Raw genomic sequence first — 7,069 nt, 5'->3', positions numbered from 1 at the left:
TAGGGAAATAATAGAAGAATAACAAAGTGCAGTAAAACTGTTTGCACTACAAACCACGGTGTTTATAATTAAGATAATACATTAAAATAATATGGTAAGACACACCAGTTTGCAATATCAAGCAGCAAAATGAGCTGTGTTGTACACCTAAAAATAGCTGGAAGCGGATGAGACCAGAAGGCTTGTGCATTAAATTTACAAATGCCCTGCTCTTATGGGAAAAATAAAGTGGATAGGAATTCCATTGTTTTACTGTCCCCAGATTTATGTACTAAAGAAGTGGATGCATAATGTACGGTTTTAAGTTACATTTTATATGAAGACAAGTATATATTTTAGGTACTGTAACTGGTCACCTTTCCCTCTAAATTTTAAATTTGAATCACCTTTTTGCCTTCATTTGTTTACAAATGGCCCATGTAATCTCTCAATTAATATGTTTTAATAAAAACATGCATATTAGTTGTACTTAAAAAAAAAATGCAAAATGATGTTTAAAATAGTTTTTATGGGTATGACCAGTGTTGGGGAAAGTTACTTTTAAAAGTAATGCATTACAATATTGCATTACTCCCTAAAAACTGCATTACGTAGTTACTTTTAATGGAAAGTAATGCATTATGTTACTTTCACGTTACTTTTTTCTAATCTGGGCTGGGCTTGCTTGTTTGTTTTTAATATAAAAATTTATATTTTTGGCAAATGTAAAAGACCTTTCACACCAAAAGTGAAATGAATGAGCCTCAGGCTGAAGGAAATGTAAATTCACGTCTGTACAGTAGAGGGCGCAGCTCAAACAAATTGCATGAAGAATATGACGCAGCAGAAGAAAGTTCAACACTATTCAGCAATAACAAAAATGAAACACAAATGTGTCATTTTTGCTTAGTATGGTTGAACTGGATCATCGAAGGTCAGCAGCAAAGACATTGGTTAATAAAAGGGGATTAAATACATAAATTATATTTGTCTTATTTAACATATTTAATTATTGCAGGTTTGCATAAGATTCTGAGTTTGCATTTGACTGTTTTTATTCATTTTGAGGAATATTGAATCTGTTCATATTTAGTGTAGAACTACAGTAAGCATCACGTTCACACAGCGCACAATGCCCATGCACTTACTACCGATTTCTTTCAATATGGCAACACAAGAGCTGTCAGTCAATACATGGGGGAAAAAAGTAACTGGAGTTACTTGTTTGAAAAAGTAACTCAGATATTTCCTTCTAAATTAAAAAGTAATGCGTTACTTTACTAGTTACTTAAAAAAAAAGTCATCTGATTACGTAACTTGCGTTACTTGTAATGCGTTACCCCCAACACTGGGTATGACAGCTTCTAACTCGCTTGCACTTTTGAGTGCAATGATGGACGTTTGTATTGATTTTATGATGGATTGTATGAATGTTTGTTGCATTTCCCGTTTGCATGTCGCTTTGGATAAAAGTGTCTGCTAAATGAATGTTAATGTATAAGAGGAGCAAAGAGTGTGTGTGGGTGTGTATGACCCCTGCTGACACACTGCAGACAGTGGGAGTGAAGAGGAGGGTCAGGCGGCTTAGGAAATCAAAAGACTTTAGCACGGTACACAAAAAAACTATTTTGGTTCAGTCAGACACATTAAAGACCCTTAAGTTTATACAGAACAGATATGCTTTGAAATTCACTTCACTACTAAACTCTCAAATATAAGAATGCAGGCCCTTTCTTTACACATACACCATCTGACCCCCCACCCTCATACACACCCTTCTCTCCCTCCCTCCCTCCCTCTTTCAGCAGTTGGAGAATTAAGTGCCTTCTCTCAGGGTCGGTGATGACGGTACAGGTGGAGATACCTGGGCTTCTAACCCCTCTGCCCCCGGCCCAGCTGTCTCTGGGTCCCGGACAACAAACTGGACTCATGGGGGCTTGCAACCTGTTAGATATGTTAAGTGGACGATAAACTAGTTAGGCTAAATGCTTGTGTGTGAGAGTTTTTTGTGACCCATATACATGAAGGCTAAGTCTTGAAACTATCCAAAATATTAAAAGCTATTAACAATGTGCAAGGAAAGAATACCATGGTACCATAAGTTAATAGCATGGTATAAAGCTACCTATATATACAGTATTCTAGACAGTAAAATATCATACAAAAGGAAATGTTTAATGAGATCTTTCTCTTTCTTGGCTCAGATGTTTTTCCTAAAACTTGTCTTGGATGAATTCCATAAAAAATAATGAGATCTATTACTTTCCTAATCTGAGCACATTCTGTCACTTTTTTTAATGTTTCTGAAAGAAGTCACATATGTTCACCAAGGCCGCCTTTATTTGATCAAAAATACAGTAAAAATTGTTCAAAATACAATTACAATTCAAAATAACTATTTTCTATGTTAATATATTGTAAAATATAATTTATTCCTGTGATACCAAGCTGAATTTTAGGCAGCCATTACTCCAGGCTTCAGTGTAATCCTTCACAAATCATTCTAATATGCTGATTTGTTGCTTAAGAAACATTTTAATTTTATTATTATCAGTGTTGAAAACAGTTGTGCCGCTTCATATTTTTGTGGAAACCATGATCATTTTTTCAGGATCCTTTGATGAATGAAAAGTTTAAAAGAACAGCATTTATTTAAAATAAAAAAATAAAACACTTTTGTAACATTATAAATATTTTTGATTGTCACGTTTGATCAATTTAATGCATCCTTGCTGAATATAAGTATTAATTTCCAAAAACTAAAAAATCTTACTAAGCCTAAACCTTAACAGTAGTGAATATTTTAACTGTTTATTTTAGAATGATTCATTTTTATTCAAAATATCTTTAAGTTGGTCTTTTATTGTACTTAGCTCTTTTTTTTCTGGCTGTTCGTTCTTTGGGATTTGGGGACTAGTCATTATGTAATGTTTTTAGTCAATTTTCTAATTTGTTTTTTCTTGTGTTTGTATGACATTATTGAGATGACATCTAGATGAGACACATTTGCGATTACTAAGGTTCTTGTCCACAGAAGAAAAAACTAAGAAACAGGAAACAGTTTAAAAGTCTCTATTTGCTCTCCATTTAATATCAGTGCTGTCTAATAATTAAGATGTTTAAGAGGCCTCATTTGTGATTTTTCTTTCCAGTGTGATGGAGTTCAGGAAATCAATTCGTTTAAAGTACAGTTGTGATATAAAACTTGCTGTACAGTAAGTAAGAGCAGTGCCTTCTTTCCTCTAAGCTAAGGGTCCTCGGACCTGTGGAACACTGATGGGCCAATTAACTGAGAATCACACATCAATGTAAAGTCAAAACAAAGTCAACAGAGCCCTTGACTTCTTCACAGGGGTCCTCCATCCCCTCCCCACTTCACCCTATCTCATTATTACCTGCCCCCTCCCTCAGAGAAAACTGCCCCCCTTCCATCGAGATTACGCTCCATACGCGTGTCAAAGCAGACTCGGTGCGCTGTTAGCGTGCTGCGATGCTAAGCCTCTTTTACCTGAACAATGGTCTCCAGCCGAGCACACGCTGCCAATTAAGCCCAGGGCTCTCACTCCGCCCGCCGCGGCTGCCCATGTTCCGGCCCGATCTTGAACGCCCCTTCCCTCACTACAGGCACATGTAGGGCAGCCCTAAGCAGGGGTCCTTTTGTGTGGCGTGAGCAAAGCCATATTGGTTTCAGCGGGATATACACAGCCCCCCTCTTGGGCCGAACCTGACGCCGTGTAGATAAAAGTTATTGGTTTCAGCAGGATATACACGCCGTGTCGATTAAAGTACCGCTCATGTCTGTGCCGCAGCGTCCCTTTGCCCCGCTAACATCCGTTTAATGGTACACCCTCTTTTCCCATTGCCAGGCCTGACTTCATCTGTGGTGCTTCCACTCCTATCATTTTGAAGTATTTCTAGTTTTTAGAAGTTGGTGCCAGTTTAGTTGTTTTAACCCAAAAACTTGATTTATAAAAGCTCCTATGTGATGTAAAAGTCAGTTTAGAGAGTTATCGTCTGTAGTCAAAAAGTTGCAAAAGTGTGCAGTGTTGCTTGTGTGCTGGAGAAACAGAATTTGCATAATCACATATATCTTTTTAAATTAGCAAATAAAGTAATATTTCACTTTTTGTATGTAAACCACAATACCTGAGTTACTGTATGTCTATTTTTCTCTTTATTCACTGCATTTACTGGATGTTGCATCAGAGCTAACAAAGCTCACCCAAAAATGAAAATATGCTAAAAATGTCCTCACTCTCAGGCCATCCGAGATGTACAGTAGATGAGTTTGCCTGGTCATAGGAACGGTTCTGGAAAAAATTAGCATTACATCACTTGCTCACCAATGGATCATCTGCAGTGAATGGGTGCCGTCAGAATGAGAGTCCAAATAGCTGATAAAAATCAAAATGATCCATAAGTGATCCACATAACACCAGTCCAGGAATTAACATCTTTTTAGAGTAAATAGCTGCATGTTAATAAACAAATGCATCAAGACCTTTTCAACTTCAAACTGTTACGTCCGACTAAAATATGAGTCCTTTATTCATAATATTGCTTTCTCTAGTGAAAGTCATCTCGTCTAAATCAGAAGAGATCAAGCATTGTTTACAAGCAAAACCTGTCCAAAACAGTTCTAAACAAATATTCTGTTGGATTTTGATGTGAGAGTACAACAGGGAAAGTACTTTTTCACTAGAGTGTTATTATGCCGCTATTATGTTGTTATTATGGCATATGTAATGTAAAAACATGTTTAAATGCATTTTTACGTTACACATGCCACTTCAGTAATGTAGATGTCATTTCTGAGGGTATGTTAGACTGAAGCCTCTTGCGCAACCTTGTGTCACGTGCACACCGTAACTGCCTTTTGGCATCAGAAATAAAATGATTCATAAATTGGAATCTGAGATTTCAGACTATCCGAGTAATGCATATCAGCAGACAAACTTGTTTTGCTGGTGCTGAGTAATATATTGACTTGAACAATGCATTTATTAAAGGTTAAACACATTATACAGACAATGAGGCTGAAGCCTGCCAATTAAACACATTTAGCCTTAAAGAGTCAAATTACTAATCTCAAACAAGGTATACACCACTACCGTTCAAAAGACTGGAACAGAGAGAGTCTCTCTCTCTCTCTCTCTCTCTCTCTCTCTCTCTCTCTCTTTTTAAGGAAATTAATACTTTTATAAAGCAAGAATGCATTCAATTGATTAAAAGTGACATTAAAGATATTTATAATGTTACAAAAGATTATTTCAAATAAATGCTGTTTTTTTACTTTCTATTAATCAAAGAAACCTGAAAAAAATATGGTTTCGACAATAAATATTAAGCAGCACAGTTTTCAACATTGATAATAATAAGAAATGTTTTTTGAGCAATAAATCATCATATTATGATTTCTGAAGGATCATGCGGCACTGAAGACTGGAGTAATGGCTGCTGAAAATTAAGCTTTGCATCACAGGAATAAATTATATTTTAAAATATATTTAAATAGAAAACAGTTATTTTAAATGGTAATAATATTTCACAGTATAACCTTTTTTCCTGCATTTTGATCAAATAAATGCAGCCTTGGTAAACATAAAAGGCTTCTTTCTTTCTAAAAACATTAAAAAATCGTACAGATCCTGATTTTGAATAGTAATGTACAGGACACATTGTACCTTTTTAGACCCAGTGTAAAATCAAAATGCAAAAAAACGAGCATTTCTAATCCACTTTCATTAACTCACTTCACCATTCTTGCATAACTCAATCAGTTTTGACTTCCGGCAGGTATAGATGTGTGTAGGCCGGGTGTTTAAGTGTGGAATGTGAGCATTACTGAAACACAACCCACCCCTGTGCACTGCCTTGGATTATGTGCTTGTGTTTAATTTCTTCTCTTTATTCTAATGAAACTATTAGATGATCAGTGAAAAGACAGATTACAGTGGAATGCCTAATACCTTCCCCCAGTCTGGCACCTACAACATAAACTCCACAGAGAACACACCTGATCTCAGGTGACACCCAGCGCCCGACAACACCTCCTCTCGCCCACTCGGTTCCCCTTGAACACAATGGGCCTGCCGCCTAACCATGACCTAATCCTCTCCTCGGCTTCTGATTGGCTGCCGGGCGGATCATATGATGTAGATAAGAGAGAAGGTTGCAGATTGAAATTTTTCCTAGACAAAGTGTTCTCCAGGAGCAGCGAAGCGTGAGGAATATAAAAGTTCCTTGACAGGCAGCAGAGCACAACCGGAGTGATGTCTTTGTCTTTAATCTACTACTGAGGGTGTGTGCCAGTGTGTGTGTGTGTGTGTGTGTGTGTGTGTGTGTGTTCGTGTAATGGTGTTCCTTTTCTAGGGTCATTCACCTGGGCGTTTAGTCAAAAATATGTGGATGTTGGTCAGCCAAAGGTATAATACTAAATGAAATGAAGGAGCATAATGTTCTGACTGTTCAAAAACACCAGAGGAACACTGTCTGGCATGAAAAATGAGCGATATCATTCATTCAGTTCAGCTGCAAACACACTGCAGTTTAGCAGGTGTTGAAGGCCTCATTTGTACTGGCTTGACAAAAGATTTGTTGTGTTATGAAGGTACCAGGCTGATGTGTGCTATTGGGAAGAGAGTATCCAATACATTTGTCAAAAGTTTGTTAGTGGCTTTAGAGTTTTACATTTAGTATCAAACAAACTAGATAACAATGAACAGAATTGTATATTGTGCTTTGTTGCCTAAAGTTACAAAGTCTGCTATACACATTTTTTCCTTTTTTATGATGCGAGTCAACTGTTCACGGCATTATTTAAACGATGTTTTTCATGCCAGTCTATTATCGTAAAAGCATATATAAAAAGTGGACAGTTCTTATCAAAAATAAGCTGCAATAGAGGGCAGCAAGAATGACGTATTTTTGAAGGCCAAACACCAGAAATGAGTTCACATTTTAGCACTTCTGGTTCAATGTTCCTGAAGTCTTTTTTTTTTTTTTTTTGGCTAAATGCCTGAAATAAGGTCTGTGGTTCACAAAAGCTTGAAATATTTTCACATGTTATTCCATGACATAAAATACATCT

This window comes from Sinocyclocheilus anshuiensis, unplaced genomic scaffold (genome assembly GCF_001515605.1).
Source record: "Sinocyclocheilus anshuiensis isolate Anshui unplaced genomic scaffold, SAMN03320099.WGS_v1.1 scaffold1170, whole genome shotgun sequence".
Lineage (NCBI taxonomy): Eukaryota > Metazoa > Chordata > Actinopteri > Cypriniformes > Cyprinidae > Sinocyclocheilus > Sinocyclocheilus anshuiensis.
This window is presented reverse-complemented; position numbering follows the sequence as displayed.